The following is a 20,402-nucleotide window of genomic DNA, read 5'->3' on the forward strand; positions in this document are numbered from 1 at the left end:
TGATACGGGTACTACTTTGTCCCCATTTTAAAGACGAGGAAACTGAGGCATGTTCACTGATTTGGCCAAGATCACACAGAAAGTGGCTGAGCCAGCATTTAGCTAAGGAGCCAGGCTCTAGAGACTGTGTGTTTCACCACTGTGGAGTATTGCTTCTTTCGCAAATAGGCAAGAAGGAGGGATCTACACATTTAAAAGGCTGCATACCTGCAAACTGTCCCTTCTGCATCACACCAGGTCCACGGAACAGCTCGGGGGCGAGCAGCGCCACCACACCACTAACTTTATTAGGAGCGCTTTTCTGTGTCCAAGCCCCAGGGGCTAAGACGCTGCTCTGGATCCCCTCCTATCCATCCCAACAAATGCCTCAACCTTGAAGCAAACCTGAGCTGGGAGAAAAATGAAATCAGCTCTTTGGAATGGCAGCATCAGTTTTTATCCACTACTGTCACTGAGTGTCAGTGGTGCAAAGCCTGGGGAAATGTTGACTCGTCGTGGGCTCCTTGTACGACGTGGGGCTGTGAGATTATTCCGGGGCTTCAGGAAGTGAGCCAATCTTTCCACCCCCCGTCCCTTTTCTTTCCATTTTGAAGGAGCCATCCAATATATCTCTCTGCTTGGGCAGACTGAACTGAACAAATGGGACTGAACTGTTTTCATAACTCTGGGCTAGCTCAAGCAGGGACCAGTGGGAAGATAGAAACATCACTGGCTAATTGAACAGAGAAATTTTAACATAAATAACTGTGAACTAGAAGAAGGTGGCTGATCCCAAGTGAAATCCCAAGCAAAAGAACAACTCCTCCCTGTAGGCTGAAGACGGGGCATGGGGCACAAAGGACCCAAGTCTCCTCCTGTGAGGCAGGCTTCAGATCTCTGAAGAGGGTGCGGCTACTACAGAGCCCGGAGAAACTTGCCAGACGGCACACTGCTAGAAGTCTCTAGAAGTGGCCTGCCATGGTCATGTTTGGGCCAGGAGTGGTGAGATCAGGGCCTGAGGGCACCAGTGGAGCTGGCCCCTTCCAGAGGACTCAGCTTTCACATTGAATAACAAATAGAATACCGAACCCTGAAGGGAAGCATCCTCCTGCCTCTAGAGCCTTGCAGGATCATTTCAGTGTCGTCTTTTGACAAAAACCGGCATTCTGTCAGCCAGCAAAGGGTCCAGTACTGGTTGAGTCAAAGCAGTGCAAAGAAAGTGAGGATTAGAAGCTGAGAGAAAATAAATTGATAACTAGGATGCGGATGCATATGACGCAGTCAGAAAATGGGATGTTGGAACTGGCATGCCATTATACTTAATCCTTTTGAGAGCACCTATATCTAGTTCAGTCTCTTAAAGGTAGTAAAGGAACCCAACAGTTATATAGAGAGTGTGTGCAAATGTCTTCCTCTGGCAACAATGCATTTAAATCTTACAGCTCTGTGTGTGTGTGTGTGTGTGTGTGTGTGTGTGTGTGTTTAACTGATGCTCTAGGGAGGTGCTCTATCAAATCCATGAAGCAAAGACTGTGTTTCATTCATCATTATATCCCTAAGGCTTAGTATACTACTCTGCATACAGAAAACACTCCACAAATATTTATTAAATGAATAAATGAGGGGTGCCTGGGTGGCTCAGTCAGGTGAGCATCTGACTCTTGGTTTTGGCTCAGGTCATGATTTCACGGTTTGTGAGTTTGTGCCCCTTGCTGGGCTCTACACTACCAGTGCAGAGTCTGCTTGGGATTCTCTCTGTCTCCCTCTCTCTCTGTCCCTCCTCAGCATGCACTCTCTCTCTCTCTCTCTCAAAATAAATAAACTTTAAAAAAATGAATGAATGAGTGAATGAATGCTTGGCTTATCCTGTGGTATAGCCTGTGCTATACCCTTGAGTAACTAAAGGAAGCTTACACCTACCCTGATGTGAAAATCAATGGGGGAATGAAGTGTTGGCTGATTGCAGAGGGTGGTACTTAAGGCTCCAAGGGCCGGGACCTCCTACATTAGAATGGCCACCCAACTTCCCTTAGCCAGACTGCAAACATACCCAGCCTAGCCTGGCAAAGTGCCTCCTGGATGACAGCTCATGTGTACTCTTTCCCCAACTCGTCTCATAACTGATTTTTCCTCATCTTTTGAATAAAAGGCCTTCCCCTGACCACCTTATCAAAAGTGGCCTCCTCACCCCATCCCTCCAATTATTCCTTATCATAATGATACCCAAACTTTGCTTCCCACTAGAGTTACCTGGGGACCTTTTAGAAACCCAAATTACAATAAAATCCCAAGGCAGTGTGGCTCTGGGTAGGTAGATAGATACAAAGAACGGAATTGAGAGTCTAGAAGTAAACTGTTACATGTATGCTCAACTGACTTTAGACAAAGGTAGAGAGATAAACCAATGGGAAAAGAATATTTTTTTCAACAAATCTTGCTGGGATAATTGGATATCCACATGCAAAAGGATGGATTTTGATGCCTACCTCACACCATACACAAAAGTTTACTCAAATGGATCACAAACTTCAATGCAAGAGGACTACAGAACTTTTAGAAGAAAATTTCTGTGATCTTGGGTTAGTCAAAGAGTTTTTAGAAATGACACCCAAAGCATAACTTATTTTTTAAAAACCTGACAAAACAGACTTCATTAAAATGAAAAACTTTTGTGCTGCAAAAGATATTGTTAAGAAAAATGAAAAGACAAACCACAGACTGGGAGGAGGTATTTCCAGAACTATATGTCTGATACAGGAGTGTCTAGAATGTATAAGGAATTCTTACAACTCAGTGAGAAGAAGACAAACAGCCAAGTTAAAAATGGGCAAAAGATGGGAATAGACATTTCACCAAATAAGGTGCATAAATGGCTGATAAACCCTTGAAAAGATGCTCAACATCATTAGGCCTCGGGAAAATGCACATGAAAACCACAATGTGATACCACTTCACACCCACAATAACGGCTATAATCACAGAGACAATAACTAATGTTGGTGGGAATGTAGAGAAGCCAGAATTGCAGAGAGCACTAGTGGGAATGTAGAAGAGTACAGCCACTTTGGAAAACAGTTTTGAAGGGGTTTAGAAGGAGCTTCCTTAAAATGTGGCACTTTGGCATGTGGATTATTTTGAACTGAAATCGACCAAGGCCCAAAAGACTCAGAGCATTTTACCTCCTCCTTCATTGCCTAAAAGAAATTTAGATAGAGGGTCTGGTCCAGGAAAATAGCTATCACCAGGCATAGCTGCAAAGAGTATGGGACAGATGTGGTAAACTGGGGGAAGTCTGGCAGGGCTTTCAGATAAAATTCCTCTCTGTGTCCCCCTGTCTCTGCATGGCATGACAACCATTTGTTTATCAAACATCTGCTCTTCCCATCTTCCTGTAAATTGTCTTCCTCCCCTTTGAAATACCAGACCCCTGCTTCCTTTTCCATAGCTCAGGATGCATATAAGCCCCAAGTGCCTGACTGTGTGTCTTATACTCTAATAGGGCTCCCATATGCCTCTAATTAAATTTGTTTTCTTCCTGTTAATCTGTCTTTAATTTTATTAATAGACCAGCCAGAAGAACCTAGAAGGGTAAAGAAAAAAATCTTCCTCCCCTGAAATTTGATAGTTCCTTAAAAAGCTAAACATAGAGTTACTGTACGATCTAGCAAATACACTTCTAGATGTCCCAAAGGAAATGAAAATATATGTCCGTGTAAAGACTTGTAGGTGAGCATTTAAAAAAAAATTATTTACCAAAAACTGGAGACAATTCTAATGCCAGTCATCCGGTAAAACACACAGTATATCCATACAACGGAACCAATTAAGCAATAAAAAAGAATAAAGTCCTGATGCATGTACAACATCGATGAGCCTCAAAAAGATTATGCTAACTGAAAAAGACCAGGCACCAAAGACTATATATTGAATAATTTCACTTCTATGAAATAGCCAGACAAAAGAAATGTATAGAGAAAGAAAGTAGAACAATGGTTGCTTAGGGGCAGAGGGCGAGAACAAGGATTGACTGCAAAAGTATACAATGGATGTTCTGGGAGATGGAAAGTGTTATAAAACTGGATGGCGGTGATGGTGGTGAAACTGTAGACATACTAACAATCGTTTAATTGTACTCAAAATGTAGAATAAAATGGATGAATTTTATGGTATATAAATTACTCCTCAACAAAGCTGTTTTTAAAAAATTCCCAATATCCGGGCTCCTGTCAGTAAAATTCAATGAAAATTGCTGGAGTGAGTTTAGGCATTTTTAAACCTCCTCAAGGAGCTCTACTGGGCAGACAGGGATGAGAACCAGTGGGCTGTGGGCTATCACCATGCTGCTCAGTGTAGCCTGAGGACCAGCAGCATCAGTATCATCTGGAAGCTGGTTAGAGATGTTGAATCTCAAGCTTGACTCCAGACCTGATTCAGTATCCACATTTAACTAAGATCCCCACATGATGTAGATGCGTATCGAAGTCTGAGAGTCACTGCCCTGTGACCACGCTTTAATGATTTGTTTCAGATATTTTCTTATTTCTTTGCTGTCTACCTCCAGGACAGTTAGTACAACTCCACGTTGAATGCAGTGTGGATAGAGCTTCAACCAAACTTTTGAGAAGGCAGGATCCTTGTCTGCCTTGCTCACTGCTACTTCTCCATGCCAAGCAGAATCCCTGCCACATAGCTGATACTAAAGTACACACTTCTGGAATGCAGAAGTAATTATCAGCCTTGACCTCACTCCTCTTTTCTAACTATTGGAATCCTACTAATATTCAAGACCTAGATGAAAGACTAGCTCTCCAGAAAAAGTCAGTTTCCCTCCTCTGTGACCCCACTGGTCCTGTATTCGCCTATCAGGAAGCAGTGGGAGCACCCCGCCCCATAGAAAGGGCATCAACCAATGGAGCTACACCATCGAAATGGTTGGAGCTTCTTTGCACAAATTAACCAGTTAATACATAGAAAGTATTCTACTATTATGAGAGTTCTACTTAATGTTATTATGTGTCTACCTTATGGGCACCCACTGGTGAACAAGAACAATTATGGCCCCTTGTCTTCTTTGGAAGTTACACTTCACCGTGAGAAATACAGGCATAAAGATGCTGGCCATCTTTAAATGTTAACAAATACTAACCTCCTTTCCTATGTTCACCTTCCTTGCTGCATGGAGGCTCACTCTCCTAGCTTGGATTCTCCTAAAGCAGAGTCTGAGTGGAGGATTCTGGTGTAAATAATGTCTTTGGGAGGTATGGAAACATCAAGGGGGGAATAAGTGAGATAGGAAAGGAAAGAAGCACATAAAACAATGTGTTATCATGTCAGATACCACTGTGGGCAAGTGGGACTAAATCTTAGTGGGGAAATATGGGAGGACTAATGAACTTCTTTGCCCAACTGAGGGGCAAAGAAGCTGGAGTATTTTCTGTTGGTGTCCTATCTGTTACTGGTTGAAGGCTGCTCCTGGAACCACTAAGTCCCCATAGCTTCAGATTTGCCAGGGATGCTCCATTAGCCAGAGGGGAGAAAAATAGAGATGTGCAGGTATTTAAAACAGGTAGAGTAAAAAAAAAAAAAAAAAAAAAAAGAAAGGTAGACTATATGCCAAGGAAATAGTCATGAAAAGCTCAGAAAATAATGTTGAGGTGGGGTGGGGGGCAGGGGTGTGGGGAGAACAGATACTTTGCCCTGGGAACTAGAATATGAATGGACAAGAGACAGTCCAATTTTCAGTTTAGTGCCTCAATGAGGCTAACCTGGAAGGACAGAAGTCTTCTGGTTCAGAGAGGTTCTGGTGAATCACAGAAAACAACAACAACAACAACAACAACCTTGTCTTAGAGGCCAAGTCAGTAGCTGGCAGCATGGAGAAAAAGCAGACTGAGTTAAATAGAAATGACATTTCATTTACCTTGCCATACACTCTGATGGCCACCTACAGGCCCTCTGATGAAATACCCAGTGACCATTGGCTCTGACCTCTGTTCTTGGGCCAATGTTACAACTTTGTAGGTGCAGCCCCCAGCGTTCTCTGGGGTGAGTGCTTGTGGATGTGTAGTGTTTGGGGAGGGAGACGTAAAACAGGCACTCTGGGGCTGTACTGGGAGTCCCGGACCCAGCCCACAGATAGGCAGTTACTAAGTAGAGCTGAAAGATCCCAGTCAGCCAAGCCGTCTCCTCATTTCAACGTGGCACTCTTCCCAGCCGGAGTCTTTGGTGGCAATTCAAATATTCTATCACATTATTTTCCAATTTCAGGCATTTCCCTAGCTGGACTCTCAAGGGGTCTATTTTCCAAGAGTTCAGAAACATTGTCCTGCTCACCATCTGCCTTGATGGCCTGACATATTGGACACTGACTCTGGGACCAAAACATGTGTGGCCCAAGGACACCATCCTGCCCTCAGCTTGTGCCACCTGGGAGATGGCACAAACACAAACCTCTGAACCCAGCTGAACCAAACACCAGGCCTCCAGGCAAATGGCCTCTCCAGCCTTGCTGGCATTTATTCAGCCCTTGCTAGGTGAATGCAGATTACATTCACCCCCAAACCTTCACAATGTCCCATTTGCCAATGAGTAATATGACAATTTGGCTTTTTCCAATATGGTCATGCAGCATCTGTAAGATATCGAAGGCACTTAAATACGGCGTTTTAGTACCAATTCGACCTTATTAGGTATATCAACAACTGGACCTTGGCCCCTAGGCGGGTGGTTAGTCTTTTGACTTTTGCTGCCTCTCCAGCTCTCCTGTGAATCACCCTCTACATTTCAGGGGACTGCATCTAAGAATAATTCATGTTCTTTGAAGGGAGCGGAGAGGCAGGGGCACAGCTGGAGCCGGAACTCTGCAGCTCTCGCAGGAGCCAGCCTGGAATAGCTGCAAAGGACTTGAGCCAAAAATTGCACACCCATTAGTCAGTGTGATGAAAAGTGATTAGCATTTAGCACAACCATGGCAACCTTCGAATTCAGACAAGCCCTTGCCCCCAGCTCACTGCTCGATTCTGGCTCTCGGTGATACCGATGTCACTAATTGGTGACACAACTCATTTTCTTGAGTTCCCCCGCCCCCACTCCCTACAACTCTGTTGTTTGACCCTGGAGGGGTGTGTGTGTGGGGGGGGGGTTGGGGGGGTGTGGGGGGGTGGAGGGGTGTGTGTGTGTGGGGGGTGGCTGGGCGGGTGGCTGAGGGCGTGCACGCGCATGCACACACGCACCTAGACAGAACCCCATGTAAGCGACAAAGGGGAGGGACAAAAGTGGAATGAAGACGTAGGTTAGCTAATCACCTTGGCCCGTGTGAGATGGAATCCCGAGGACGCCTCTGTACCACACAGGCCCGGGAATTCTGTGGCTGAGACAGTGCTCCTTCTGATGGACTGGTTGGGTTCAAAGAAATTGCTCATGGGTTGGCTGAAACCAAACAAGTGCTGTTTTCACTCTGATGAACGAGGTATGGTTGCTCATCACTGCACCAAGGCCTCTCTCAAGAGTTGCAGTCTGGCCTATTCTCCTCCTCAATAGAGGAACCCCCTCTACCATACCCATTATAGGTGGTTAGCTCCCGCCTCTGCTTGCTTAAGCCAAGGGCGGCACGCTCAGCTACCTTCAGGTACCTGCTTCAGCGCCCAGCCTAAAACAACAGGAGAACCAGAAACACATGCCTCATTGAATGGGAGCAGTAGGTTCTGATCTCGGTTTGACTGTTAAACGCAGGATGGAGAGTAGTGTGTGTGTGTGTGTGTGTGTGTGTGTGTGTGTGTGTGTGTGTAGGAGAGAAAGGGAGAGGGCAAGAGCGAGAGCGCACCGTCATTTCAATTATTATTCTTTTTAAACATCAAACTTAAAGAAAACACTGAGTGGGCAAACAGTATCCATCCAAAAGTAAGTGATGCTTCACGGGCCACCAGTTTACAGCCGTGGCTTAAGCAGATAACAGGAAGCACAGCTCATAAAGCAACCCATCGCACATAAAAGCTTCTGTAATGTACTCATCGCTTTACGAAGATCTTGTTGCATGGGTCCCGTTCATTTTTTTTTAAACTCATTCAAAAAAATTTTAGTAAGTATTTATTTATTATGCTCTAGGTCTTCTTAACTGAGGAATCCCTCCAGAAACCCCAGGGAAAAGACGGGGCTTTCTCCTGGAGAGTTCACTGTACCTACCGGAGGATAATTACCACCCCCCCCTTACCATCCCGTTCTTACCATCTTCTGTTTCTAGACCAAACAGCCCAACCCTTCCTAAAATTTCAGGGTTTCTCCTTTCGTTTTTTAGTTTGTTAATATCCTTCCTAAAATGTGGCACTAGGGTAAAGTACTAGTTACGGAGACCCATCCTGAATGTGTTATGATTCAGAAATTTTCTCAAATACTTTGCGGCACACATGTTAGTGCACTGCTGTTCAATATACCTACCACCCTTTTATGGGGTATCTGGGTTTCGGTGAGGGCACATATCTTCATTTCTAAGAATCCCGACACATAAACTGCTCCACAGAGATCTCTGCACGCAGCAAGTAAAATCTGTTTTCATATCCTTTGTAACTTAATGGAACACGGTACACGCACAGCCAAGCTTGTTTGCTCTCTTGTGCCTCTATTTCCAAAAGGTCACAGATTTCATGAAGTGCCACGTGACATAAGCGTTTCCGGGAGCACTTGAGGAAAATAACATTAATTGCCTGCGACTCCAATTGGCTTTATGACAGTAGCCAGGCCGGTGGCTGGGAAAAGACACCCCAGAACAGCTGTCAAATACAAAACACGGCAGAGAGGCATCAAATGCCAACAGCCCTTCCTGCATAGAACTGGCATTCGAGAGGCCCACACAAACCTAGCAATCAGAAACATCTCCCTCCACGTGAAGATTTTCAAATCTGCTTAATTTAAAATGGTTTCTGTGGAGCGTGAGGAACATGCCACATTTCAGCTCTGGCTGGCAGTCAGCTACACTTGGAAGAACAAAACCCCAAACCCACTCATCATTAGCAGAGTGTTTAGGAATGTACACAATGATTAGGCCACAATTACATTATTTATCCAGCCTTTGCTAGGCGCGTATTTTTGTAATTAGAGATGATCTGGGGAGGACCACATGGAAATGAACAACCTCGATCTGCCAAGAATAACGTGCTTGAGCAATCATTCAAGTATCCTCAAATGATCGTCCTGTTTCTCTCCTCTCTAAACATTCATCAGAAATTGGGCATGAGCTCTGGATAAGTGTTTTTTGTTTTTGTTTTTGTTTTTGTATTTTTTTTTTTTTTTTTTTTTTTTTACCTCTTGATGACATACGAGATGTAAAAACTGAGGCCTGTGATGAGCTGGGAATGTTGGACTCGGTCGTCCCCCTCAGGGTTTGTGTTGCTATAGGAAAACCGGCTTGAGAATTGGAGATCAGGGTCTGATCCTGAATCCTACTGCTTAATACCGACCAGGTAATTGAACCGTCAAAATGATTTTCGAGGAGATCCCAATGCATCTATAGACCCGAGCTGAAAAATATGAACATATTGAGCTACTATCATTATTGCTGTTCTATTTCCCCGAGACACCTATGCTGAAATCTTAACAAGTAGTTACAACTACTTGTCATGGTTTGCTTGTTTGTTTTAGCCAGAACTGCAGGATCAGTTACCCAAAGCCACTGCTACTCCTGTGTCTCCCACAGGCTGCGGACTACAGACCCCTGGCTAGATGGAGCCCACAGAGATATTTTATTGGACTTGCCATGCTTTGTTGATTTCTGTTTTTTTTTTTTAATTGACTTGCTTGCCAACATTTTACATACGGGATTTTTCACACTGATATTTTCGTTTGGCGTTTTCACAGGCAGGGTTCAGATTTCCTACATCTATTGAAAGAAGATTTGGCAACGTGGGCTTGGATTCCCTACAGCTGCAATTGCCGGAGCTGAGTAGCGGCTGCCCCGAGGGCATGTACCCCCCACCGACTGTGGTCCCCACCTGGCCTCCCTCACTTGTGTCTTCTGTCGAAACCCCATCAGCATCTGGATGTCAACTCCTGCTCTTCCCTTTTTTGTTGTTGTTGTTGCAGAGACAAATAGCTCTCTAAAACATCAAAAAGGATAGGATCAAGAATAATAAAGAGAAGCAACGAGGCTGAATAACCAGCTTATTGGACATTAATAAAGAAGAACAGAGATGCCAAACATTATTCGTGAGAAGCAGTAGGGTAATGTGGTTAAAAATATGAACAAAATACTAAAGCAGTGTCAAGTCACGGCTTCAGTCCTGAATCGTGTAGGAAACTTACTAAAGCTCTCTGGGCCTCGGTTTCCTGGTCTGCCATATGAGAATAATAATAGGTTTTTTAGAATTCATTTCAATAACAAGGATTTACTAAGCACCCACTGCATACCTGAGACTCTTCCGAAGCACTGGTAATGCAACTATAATCCAAAGCAAGTCTGGACTCATGTGGTTTGTATTAAACAAATGAGTTCACGTTAGATACCTAGGACAATCTCTGGCACATAATAAATACTCACTTATTATCATTTTATTCAAAGTATGCTGTCTACTCAAAAGTAGTTACTTAAATCAGAAATGGTTAAGCTAGGGGGGGGCGCCTGGGCGGCTCAGGTCATGAAGCCTCTGACTCTTGTTCTCTGCTCAGGTCATGATCTCACGGTTCGTGGGTCTGTGCCCCTCGTCAGGCTCTGTGCTGACAGTGTGGAACCTGCTTGGGATTCTCTCTCTCCTCTCTGCCCCTCCCCCACCCACGGGCACTCTCTCTCCCTCTCTCTCTAATAAATAAACTTCAAAAAAAACCAGAAATGGTAAATGTGTTTAAGCTTATATTTTGTTTCCTGAGAGTAGCCACCAGAAATACGGTGTTAAGAATGAGGCCGAGGCCTCATCCAGGCTCAGCAGGAAGAAACGCAGTGATTGATTATTGATGCCAACACAGGCTTGAGTTACGTGTGCAGAAATTTATTTTGTTGGGTTTTGTATCCAGGTTTAAAGAATCCCTAAGTTCCGTAAATTAAGTTTCTGCAAATGTAAATGTCTGCCTCGCTTGTCAGTGCCGACAGTCTCTCTGAGACTCCTTGTTCGGGGAGAGACAAAAATCATCATCTTTGAGTTTGGTCTTTTTAGCAGACAGCTCAGAAGAACAAGGCCATGCTCTGGCGCTGCAGATGTGCTGAGAACACGCAAAGCTCGAAGGGCTACAGTCTGTGATGAGGAAGGGTTTGAAGACGTCTATTCCAATAAGTGGCTCTAACGACGATCCTCTCAGCGCTACAAATCCAACTCAAGGGAACGGAAATGCCTGCTCAGTAAGGATAAATTTCTCTTCAATAAAATATTGAGAAAGAAAGAAAGAAAAGAACATTCTAACAAACCATACCACAAAACCCCAGAGTTAGCCCCTGGCAGGTCTAGAGGCTACAATGCTCAGTGGGGGTGCCTGTGCCCTCACTGATGTCTCAGGCTTGATTCCCCCTTAAGTCTGTTCTGCAATTCCGGACGAGGCAAAGGTGGAAAGTCATCGCGAGTTTCCTCCCTCACAGACAAATCCAAATGTTCACTCTTTGCAAACTCCTCCGGGGCAAAAATGAAATAAAACCTTTCCCAACAATATTAAATGTAAACCTACCGTGCTCCCTGGAAGCTTGCACCTGCTGCCCCAGCCCAGGGCTTCTTGCCGTCTTCCGTCAGAATCACACATGGCAGCCACGTTCACAGGGATAAAGAATTCACAGCCACAGGCTGCTGATGGGAGAGGTCACTGGATAATGAAATAGAGGAAGCATGTCTGGGCCTCCAGCTTAAAGGTGAACAGTCCAGGTGACATCCCGTTATTAAGCAGACAAGAGCAATAATGGTGGGGTGGGGGAGACTCTGCACAATGGCTCAAATGTACTCTTCCTGCTTAGCTCTTCTCGCCCCTTGGATGCTGGATGTTTGAAAATGGTCCTCCCCAGGCTGCTCACCCATACATTCTGTTACAGTCCCAGAGGATCCATATTGTGCCTATCCAGGAGAGACAAAACCTGTGTTATGCCCAAGTAGGGGGACTTTCTGACAAATGTGATGGCACAAGCGGATGGCCTCCTGTTCCCTACATGGCACTGAGGTCTAAGCACCTTTCACGTATATCATTTATTATTTATTTGTACAGCTACTTGTTACGGTCAGTCTCCCCTACCAGTCTGTAGGCATTTTAGCGACACAGACCGGGTCAGGTTTTTTGTTTGTTTGTTTGTTTGTTTACCATGCTGTTCCTATACTCTAGCACAAGGGCCAGAAACTTTTTCTGTATAGTATAGTATAAAAGTATATATAGTATATATATAGTATATATATATAGTATATATAGTATATATATAGTATATATATACTATATATATACTATATATATACTATATATATACTATATATATAGTATATATAGTATATATAGTGTATATAGTATATATAATATATAGTATATATAGTATAAAAGTATATACAGAATATACAGAATATACAGTATATACAGTATATACAGTATATACAGAAAAGTATATACTATAGTATATACAGAAAAGTATATACTATAGTATATACAGAAAAAGTTTCTGGTCCTTGTGCTAGAGTATAGGAACAGCATGGTAAACTGTGCTATATATATATATATATACATATATAGTATATATATGTATATATATAGTATATAGTATATAGTATATAGTATATAGTATATATATAGTATATAGTATATATATATATAGTATATAGTATATATATAGTATATAGTATATATATATATAGTATATAGTATATAGTATATACTATAAAAGTATAGTAAATACTTTTGGCTTTGGGGACGATAAGGCCTGTTTTGGGGTTATTCAACTCTACTGCTATAGCTTGAAAGCGGCCAAAGATAATATGTAAACAAATGGGCATGGCCGTGTTCTACTACAAATTTATTTACAAAAATAGATGGTGGGCTGTATTTGGTCTATGGGCCATTTGCTGCCACCTGACCCAGTGCAAGAAATCATTAATAAACCTACATTAAATAAAAAATAAGAATTTTTATCTCCTTGTTGAGTCCCATCGAGGACTAAAGACGAGAGTACCATATGATGGTTTGAAAGCAGTGTGGTAGGGACAGAGGACTAGGTACCAGGGGAATGGACAGGGCCCTTAGGATGGGGAATGTCCTGTTTCCTGGTCTGGGTACTGGTTATACAGTGAATTACTTTGTGAAAATCTTCAGGCCATGCGCTTAAATTTGAGTACTTTTCTGCAAGCACGTTATACTCTGAAAAAAGTCTACAAGCTAAGAAATAAATATGTAAATAAAACAAGTAAGGGCTAAAGAGAGACAGCACAGCCTCACTGCCTGCTCAGTTTGAGCTTCCCTAATGACAGCTGATGAAAGGAAGTGTCTCTCAGCAAATAGAGGGTAGGCCTGGAAGATCAGCCATATCACCTCTTTGCAAACACACGTGAAAATACTGCTGTCGGTTCCACAAGTAAAGTTGGCGTCCTGATTATGAAATGACCTTGGAAATAGAGAGCGTGGAACCTCTCTGAGCCTCTGATTTTTCACCTCTAAAATAATCGCGTCTAACCCACAGCTCTGTCGTGAGGATTCAACCGGATCATATATATATATGATGTATATAAAACTCCTAGAACAGTTCTGGTATCGGTGAATGTCTATGATCAGTACCCAGGGAATGTCAGGTAAGAAGAAAAAAGAGCCTAATGGAAAGAAGGTGTGCTGGGCATCTTCCATTTGCTCCCTCATGCATTATCCAATCTCCTCTGCTCCCTGCCCTGAGATTAGCCAGCATGGGCCCCATCAGACGGCTCCCCTGCCTTTCCTGGTTCCCGGTGTGAACAATGAGGCACGAGAAAGAGCCGGGTCAGGGCACTGATTTCCCCCGGCTCCTCCCTGTGGCATTCATCAATGAAATGGAGGTGAACATCCCTTTCCACCTAGCTGCTTTATCTTCATGTCCCCATAAATGATCCTCCCCATGCTTACTCAGGACACTGGGTGGGACCTGTTCCCTGCTAACAAGAACTATGGGGTATGGGAGTATTCCTGTGGTTTCCCCTGTGCACATCTTTGTCCTGGGTTTCCAGGACTCTGATGAATGCATCAACAACACATTAGGAAGGTGAACTCAAATGTGAGCGAGGCAGGAAAATTTCTGAAAATAACGTCTTGTTGTCTCTTTTGCCTCGATTATGGGATGTGGAAAAACAAGGGTTATTTTTCTCTAGGTCTGGCACAAAAAGGTTATAAGGCTTTGTCAAATCTGGGCTTTCTTGCTTCAGGAGCTAAGCCTAAGTCGGTTTTTCAGAGGTGAAGACAGCAGTTAAAGGCCAACCTAAATGCATGGGCTTTATTTGAGCATGGATGCTCAGGGAGACAAGGTGATGGGGGGTTTTAAGAGGGATCGCGGGGGGGCACACCTTCACTCCCAAGAACAAGCCTTCGGGTGGAGCCGCTGTGCATTTTTAGAACTGCGGCAAAGAGCTCCCACCCGAGCCTTTCACAAAAGTATCTGCCCTCTTGGAAGGTACACATGGGCCCGGCCAGCGAGTCCTACAGCAGTGACCATGATGTGCTGGCAGTTAGAGGCCTTTCTAGTTAATTGTTGGGACCATGCAAAGCCCTCGGGATTTCTCCATAATCTCAAGGGACAACCTTGCTAAACCAGAGCTGGAGACACTCAGGTTCTATCACAATGATTCTGATTTTGTGTGACATGAGTTGGGCCTCTAAACTGCATCTTTAGGAGGTACCCCACGGACACCACTGTGAGTCGTCCATAAAGTGCAGGGAGGTACTGTAATTATCTCCATTTCCCAAAGGAGAAGAGTAGAGCCTCTGAGTGCTTAACTCTCTTCAGCTCAAGGTGCTTGGGGTCTAGGCTAATATTGGTTGAACAAGAAAAACTAAACAAATTGCCCTTTCTTGTGCATGTAGCACATTTATACCCCTTTGAGAAGCACAATTCTTATTTTATTCTGGGGAATCCTGCGCAAATCCAGATGTTTGCAAAATTCCAAGAGCTAAGCAGTGTTTTACTTCTTCCTTCCCAATCAAGGAAGCTGGAATGCTGTCGCTAGCAAAAACTCTCCCCCAACGCTTTTTCGGTAAGACTGGTCCGGGATACTTAGTCTATGAAGGTGCAGGGCAAAACCAAGAAATGTCTGCCATCTTGCTATTAGGCACCAAGCTTAGAAAATCAAGTGAAACAACCAACTTGGCTGCTCACAAAGTCAGCAAAAAATGTTTACGTAATTAATCTTCATCATGGTAGTTCACTCACAACATTAGTGTCAAATATACCCCGAGAATAAATGTAAATTGTAGGTACAAATCAATTTACTTTATGCATTCAGCAGCAATTCTATTTGCCTCCACATGCCCACTTAATAGCTGTTTGAGGCTTATAAATAAACAGTTACTGGTCTTCAGAAAGATGCAAGTCTGCAAACTGAGATCCCATATAAAACAACAACAAAACCGTAGCGCCACAAGACCACAGGCATTAGGAGATGCCCGAAGAAGTACCAGGAGCAATTGTGTTAGCCCTTCCCGGGGAGCCGGAAAAGGGCCACTCAGTTATTCATTTTCTCTTTTTCACCTTTTTCTGTTGCTAACAGTCTCCTTGCCATCAAACCTCAGCGTTGTTGGAAGGGACGGTTACGGAGGTTCCCAGATAAAGAATGAGGCCAGACTTGCTTCCATTCCGAATTGCAGTGGAAATGGCATCTCTCTATCCTGTGAAATGTGACATGTCCTAGGAATTTCCTTTCTGATACCCTGGAGAAAAGAGAAACATTTTTAAAGGACCAGGAAGTGCAAAGATCTTATGGTCAGGTAAAAGGTCTCAAAAAACTTGAACTAGGAATGGAGACTTGAGTGAAACTTTGCGATGTAGGTACCTTTCCCCCAAATTCAACTTTCAGTTTTCTTTGTCTCTTTGGCTGCTCTTGGATGGGTGGAGGTAATAGACTTTCTCTACTTTGCAAAATGTTTATCTTAATATTGACAGCCATCTCCTTTGAACCTTTCATAAATCATAGGTATTGATTGGGTTTTGTCTTTCTACCTTCTCTTTTCCACCTGAACATATTTTCCCGTTTTCTCCCAAAGGTTATCTTTAAGTATAATTATTATACTAACAGTATTATTAAATAAAATGTCTGGATTAGGGGAACTCTGGTTAATTGAGTGCTAATGAATAAAGATTAAAAACAAAAATTATGTTTAGGGGTGCCCGGGTGGTGCAGTCAATTAAGCGCCGACTTGGGCTCAGGTCATGAACTCTCGGTTTGTGAGTTCAAGCCCCATGCTGGACTCTGTGCTGATGGCTCAGAGCCTAGACACTGCTACGGATTCTGTGTCTCCCTCTCTCTTTCTCTCTGCTCCTCACCCACTCATTCGCGATCTCTCTCTCTCTCTCTCTCTTTCTCTCTCTCAAAAATACAATAAATATTAAAAAAAAACTTTAAAAAAATTTATGTTTATTTCTTTTTGAGAGAGAGAGAGAGAGGAGCAGAGAGAGAGGGAGAGAGAATCCCAAACAGGCTCTGCACTGTCAGAGCAGGGCCCAACATGGGGCTTGAACTCACTTACCATGAGATCATGACCCGAGCTGAAATCAAGAGTTGGATGTTCAACCAACTGAGCCACCCAGGCGCCCTTAATGAAGAAAGATTTTTTAATTTTCCAGTGCTCATTGTAGAAAACTGTTCTCTTAAATGCTTTCCTTCATTTCATCCTAATTTCTAAGAGACATGCAAAAAAGGACATAAATATCAGCATAGGAAGGAATACCCAAATTTATATAGAGAGAAATTAATACCAGCAATCATGGCTACAAAGGAGGTGAGACTCATCAAATTTCAGATACATGAAATCATGACTATGATTCAGCACTAAGTTTAGCCCTAAGCTCTAAGCTCCCTAGCAGGCAAAGCAAAATGAGAAATAGATCCCATTTTCTAATTAAAAGCAGCAAAGTAGTTCATATGGTAAGATAAGTTTTTTGGGGAAATATGGGGTACTAAAATCAAGTGATAGTGACCTAATGGAAAGGATTATGTGGCTTTTCATTTATCAAGTTGGATCAGCCTGGGCACATTACTGGACTGTGGTGATTTGGGCAGAATGAAATGTTTTCCCTTCTTCTTACACACTCCTCCACACAAGTGTTTTACTTAGTTTTCTTAACTCTTTTGACCAGAAGTTGAACTTATGATGAGATTGTCTTCGTTTGATCAATTGCAAATCAGTGAGATTATGATCCTACACCCACCCTCTGTTATTTCCACTTAAAAAAAAGAAATAAAACATTTTGATAAGTTTGTCATAGAGCCTTGACACCATCCCCTAAAATATTCTTTAAAGATCACCCAATTATTTCAGTGTTAGTCAGAGACCCAAAGATGACTCAAGAATGATAGCATCATGAGGGCCCACGGACCAACCGGGCTAATACACCAACTGCATTTTTAGGAAACATTAAACGCCAAAGCAGGATTTTTCTGAATTTCAGATTATGGATGGCTGAAGGAGATCATACATTGGGCTAAAATAAGGACCAATAATTTCTCTTTAACTCAAATCCAGATCTCAATAATGAGTTTGATTTTCCCTATAACTATCCAACTCTCGTAGAAATTCAGTATTTCAACACCTAGAATTTCCTCTTGCATGTGACAAAAGTATAAAGATCTTGTTCAGATTACATGTACTGATTTCTAGTTTATAACCTAGCAAATGTATTTATACCCCATGTGTGTTCATTCGTCTACAATACTAGTCCAGGGACTTTATTACTTAAAAGGCCCTGAGTTACTTGCTTTGCTTAAATTTCATCCACTGTAATGTCTTTAATTTCTAACTTCTATTTTTAATCTTGGGTTTAAGTTATATGCCCTTTGAAAGGCAAACCTTTTCAGCTACTAGAAGTAGACAGGTTTCATATTTTAATTTGGAACCACAGAAAAACCAAATATATTAGGAAGAAAAAGCACAAGATCTGATGTGAAAAGACACATATTTGATTCTGGTTCTCCCCTTTAATGCCCATTCATGAAGTATACTCAGATTTCTTGGCCTCTCTTTCCTAATCAGTAAAATGGATATAACAATAATGCCTATTTATTAAGATTGATTTGAAGATTAGGTAGGCTTATATGGGAAAGTCTGTCAACCATAAGATTATATACTTCATATTTATTGTTATTATTAAACCAAAGTTATTTTCAGAGATACAAAGAGAAAAGTCAACAGTGATAACAGGAAACATCATGAAATTCTTGCCATATGTCAGGGATTCTACTAAGCACTTTAAATATATGAACTTATTTGAACCTCACAGCAAACAAATGCAGTATTATCACTATTCCCATTTTTCAGGTGAGGAATCTGAGGAACAAAGAGGATAATAACCTTGCCCAAGGTCACACAGTCAATGGATGTCACTGCTGGGATTCAAACCCAAACATTAAATATGTAGGCTCTTAATCATTTGACCGTATGTCCCGAGCACATGGCTATGGGGATGTTAACAAATGTCACACACCTACAGAAAGGATTCCATCATTAAAAGTGTTTAGGAAATAGTTTAAAAAAAAGTTGAACAGGTTTCTTGACTGCAGGACCTCTCATATTCCTTAACATGCACTGTGAACCTCTGAGATTGAGGTATGGCGGGTGGCATTGCTCAAGACCAAATGGAACCAAATCTGTTTCTTCATGAGCCTTTCAAAGGACCAGTGTTCCATGGAACACATGTTGACAAATGCTGATGGATGAGGTATGATAAATAAGTAGCAATGACATACCACTTGAGGGCTTGTCAAACAATCCTTTGAGGTAGGGGAGACAAGTATACATCAACTCCATCTATACATGATCTCCATGTTACACACTATGTAACACATTAAGTGTGTTGCCCAAAATAAATTAAAAAAACATAAGCATTGCAATTCTCTTTTAAAAATGCATGGGTAAAAAAAAAATGCTTTTGTTGTAAAGGAGCTACAGGAGATAATTTTTTTTCTTCTCCAGGATAATTCTCTGAGGTTGACATTTGGAGAAGAAAGATGCCCAAGGAGGACCTGAGCTTTCACACACCTTGTTGCCAGGAGATACTGTAGATCACGTCAGGGCAGGACCGAGGGAAATCTAGGAAACAGTGTGCAAGTGATTAATGTCAGCAACATGACCCATTCACCCCTCCCAGACACTTCTCTACCTGGGCATCTGGAATTACCTTTAGGACATATGGAGAGCGAAGGGAATGACGCTGCTTTTCAACCACTTAAAGTGTATGATCACCTTCACAGAGACTTTCCCACTCCCCTGAGGTAAGTGAAGTTTTGCCTGTGAAATTTTTCCCTTTACATGACAGATACCAACTTACCATCCCTGATCCCCACCCCCACCTCCTGCCCATGTGGAAGCTGTCACTCGCTTACACAGAAACTAAAATAAAAGAACTTAAAGATGTGTGGTTCTGGTCAATCTCCCTGAGTTGTGAAGCAAAGGAAATGGTTGTTATAATATATTATAATATTTGCATAAATATTTGGCCCACTTTTTAGAACCCCATGAGGCCTTATAAACCACATTGGATGTGGTCCACCTGGCCATAGGCACTAACTCTATACCATCACTGAACCCCATCCCATTGCATATGCTTACCCTGTACACTCATGGTAAATCCACAATTGTGTTAGGACACTATCACTGGGGTGAGTCTAGAATTTCAAAGTCTGGAAATTCATGAGAAACAGACGGTGAGAACATCCTCATCTTCACTTTGACCACATGATGCCACTCCTCTGGATGGTTCAAGTAATTAAAGAACAGAGTTTACTGTTATCTGCTTTTCTCCCTCCCGTCTTCTTAGCAACGGAGGTATCTCTTGCCTGGAATTCACTTCACTTTCCTCTTTGACCCCCTTCCTGCCCAAACACAACTTACTAAACTCCCTCTCGTATTCTAATCATTTTTTTTAAAGAACAGTAAAGGTATAGATGAAGACCAAACTCTTGAAACAAACACTTCGCAGTTAGAATTGAAATTGTCAAAAAAACTGCATCTCCCTGCATGGTCTCTCCTCACACAGATGCAGATTGGCGTCCATGGATGGAATCAATGCATCTGTTCCTTGCAGTACCTTGTAGGAGATCAATGACATCTGTAACGTAACATTTGTACCTCAATGTTATTGAATTTGCTCTGGCAAAATACTTTAAGGCTGAGCAAGAGTCAGAAGAGTACTATGAACTAATGGTTTCCTGAACGTATTGATGAATCTGTTGCACACGTTACTGCACTGGTTGAAATAAAAACTGATTCCAACATTGAAATAAAATCTTTAATCTTTCTAGGAGGATTATAAAGGC

The 20,402-nt window shown here is 42.4% G+C and overlaps 1 long non-coding RNA gene across 1 annotated transcript in view; it reads right to left on the bottom strand.

Moving 5' to 3' along the window:
* The window catches only part of LOC123605837, a 42,982-nt gene extending 27,185 nt beyond the window's left edge, over window positions 1-15,797 (bottom strand). Inside the window, exons 1-2 of the long non-coding RNA XR_006715924.1 lie at window positions 15,623-15,797; window positions 11,620-11,996 (exon numbers count right to left, since the gene is read on the bottom strand). This is a non-coding gene — a long non-coding RNA (uncharacterized LOC123605837). The remainder of the gene's footprint in view (window positions 1-11,619; window positions 11,997-15,622) is intronic.
* Window positions 15,798-20,402: the final 4,605 nt, after the last annotated feature.

Source organism: Leopardus geoffroyi, chromosome A2 (assembly GCF_018350155.1).
Source record: "Leopardus geoffroyi isolate Oge1 chromosome A2, O.geoffroyi_Oge1_pat1.0, whole genome shotgun sequence".
NCBI classification, from domain to species: Eukaryota; Metazoa; Chordata; class Mammalia; order Carnivora; family Felidae; genus Leopardus; species Leopardus geoffroyi.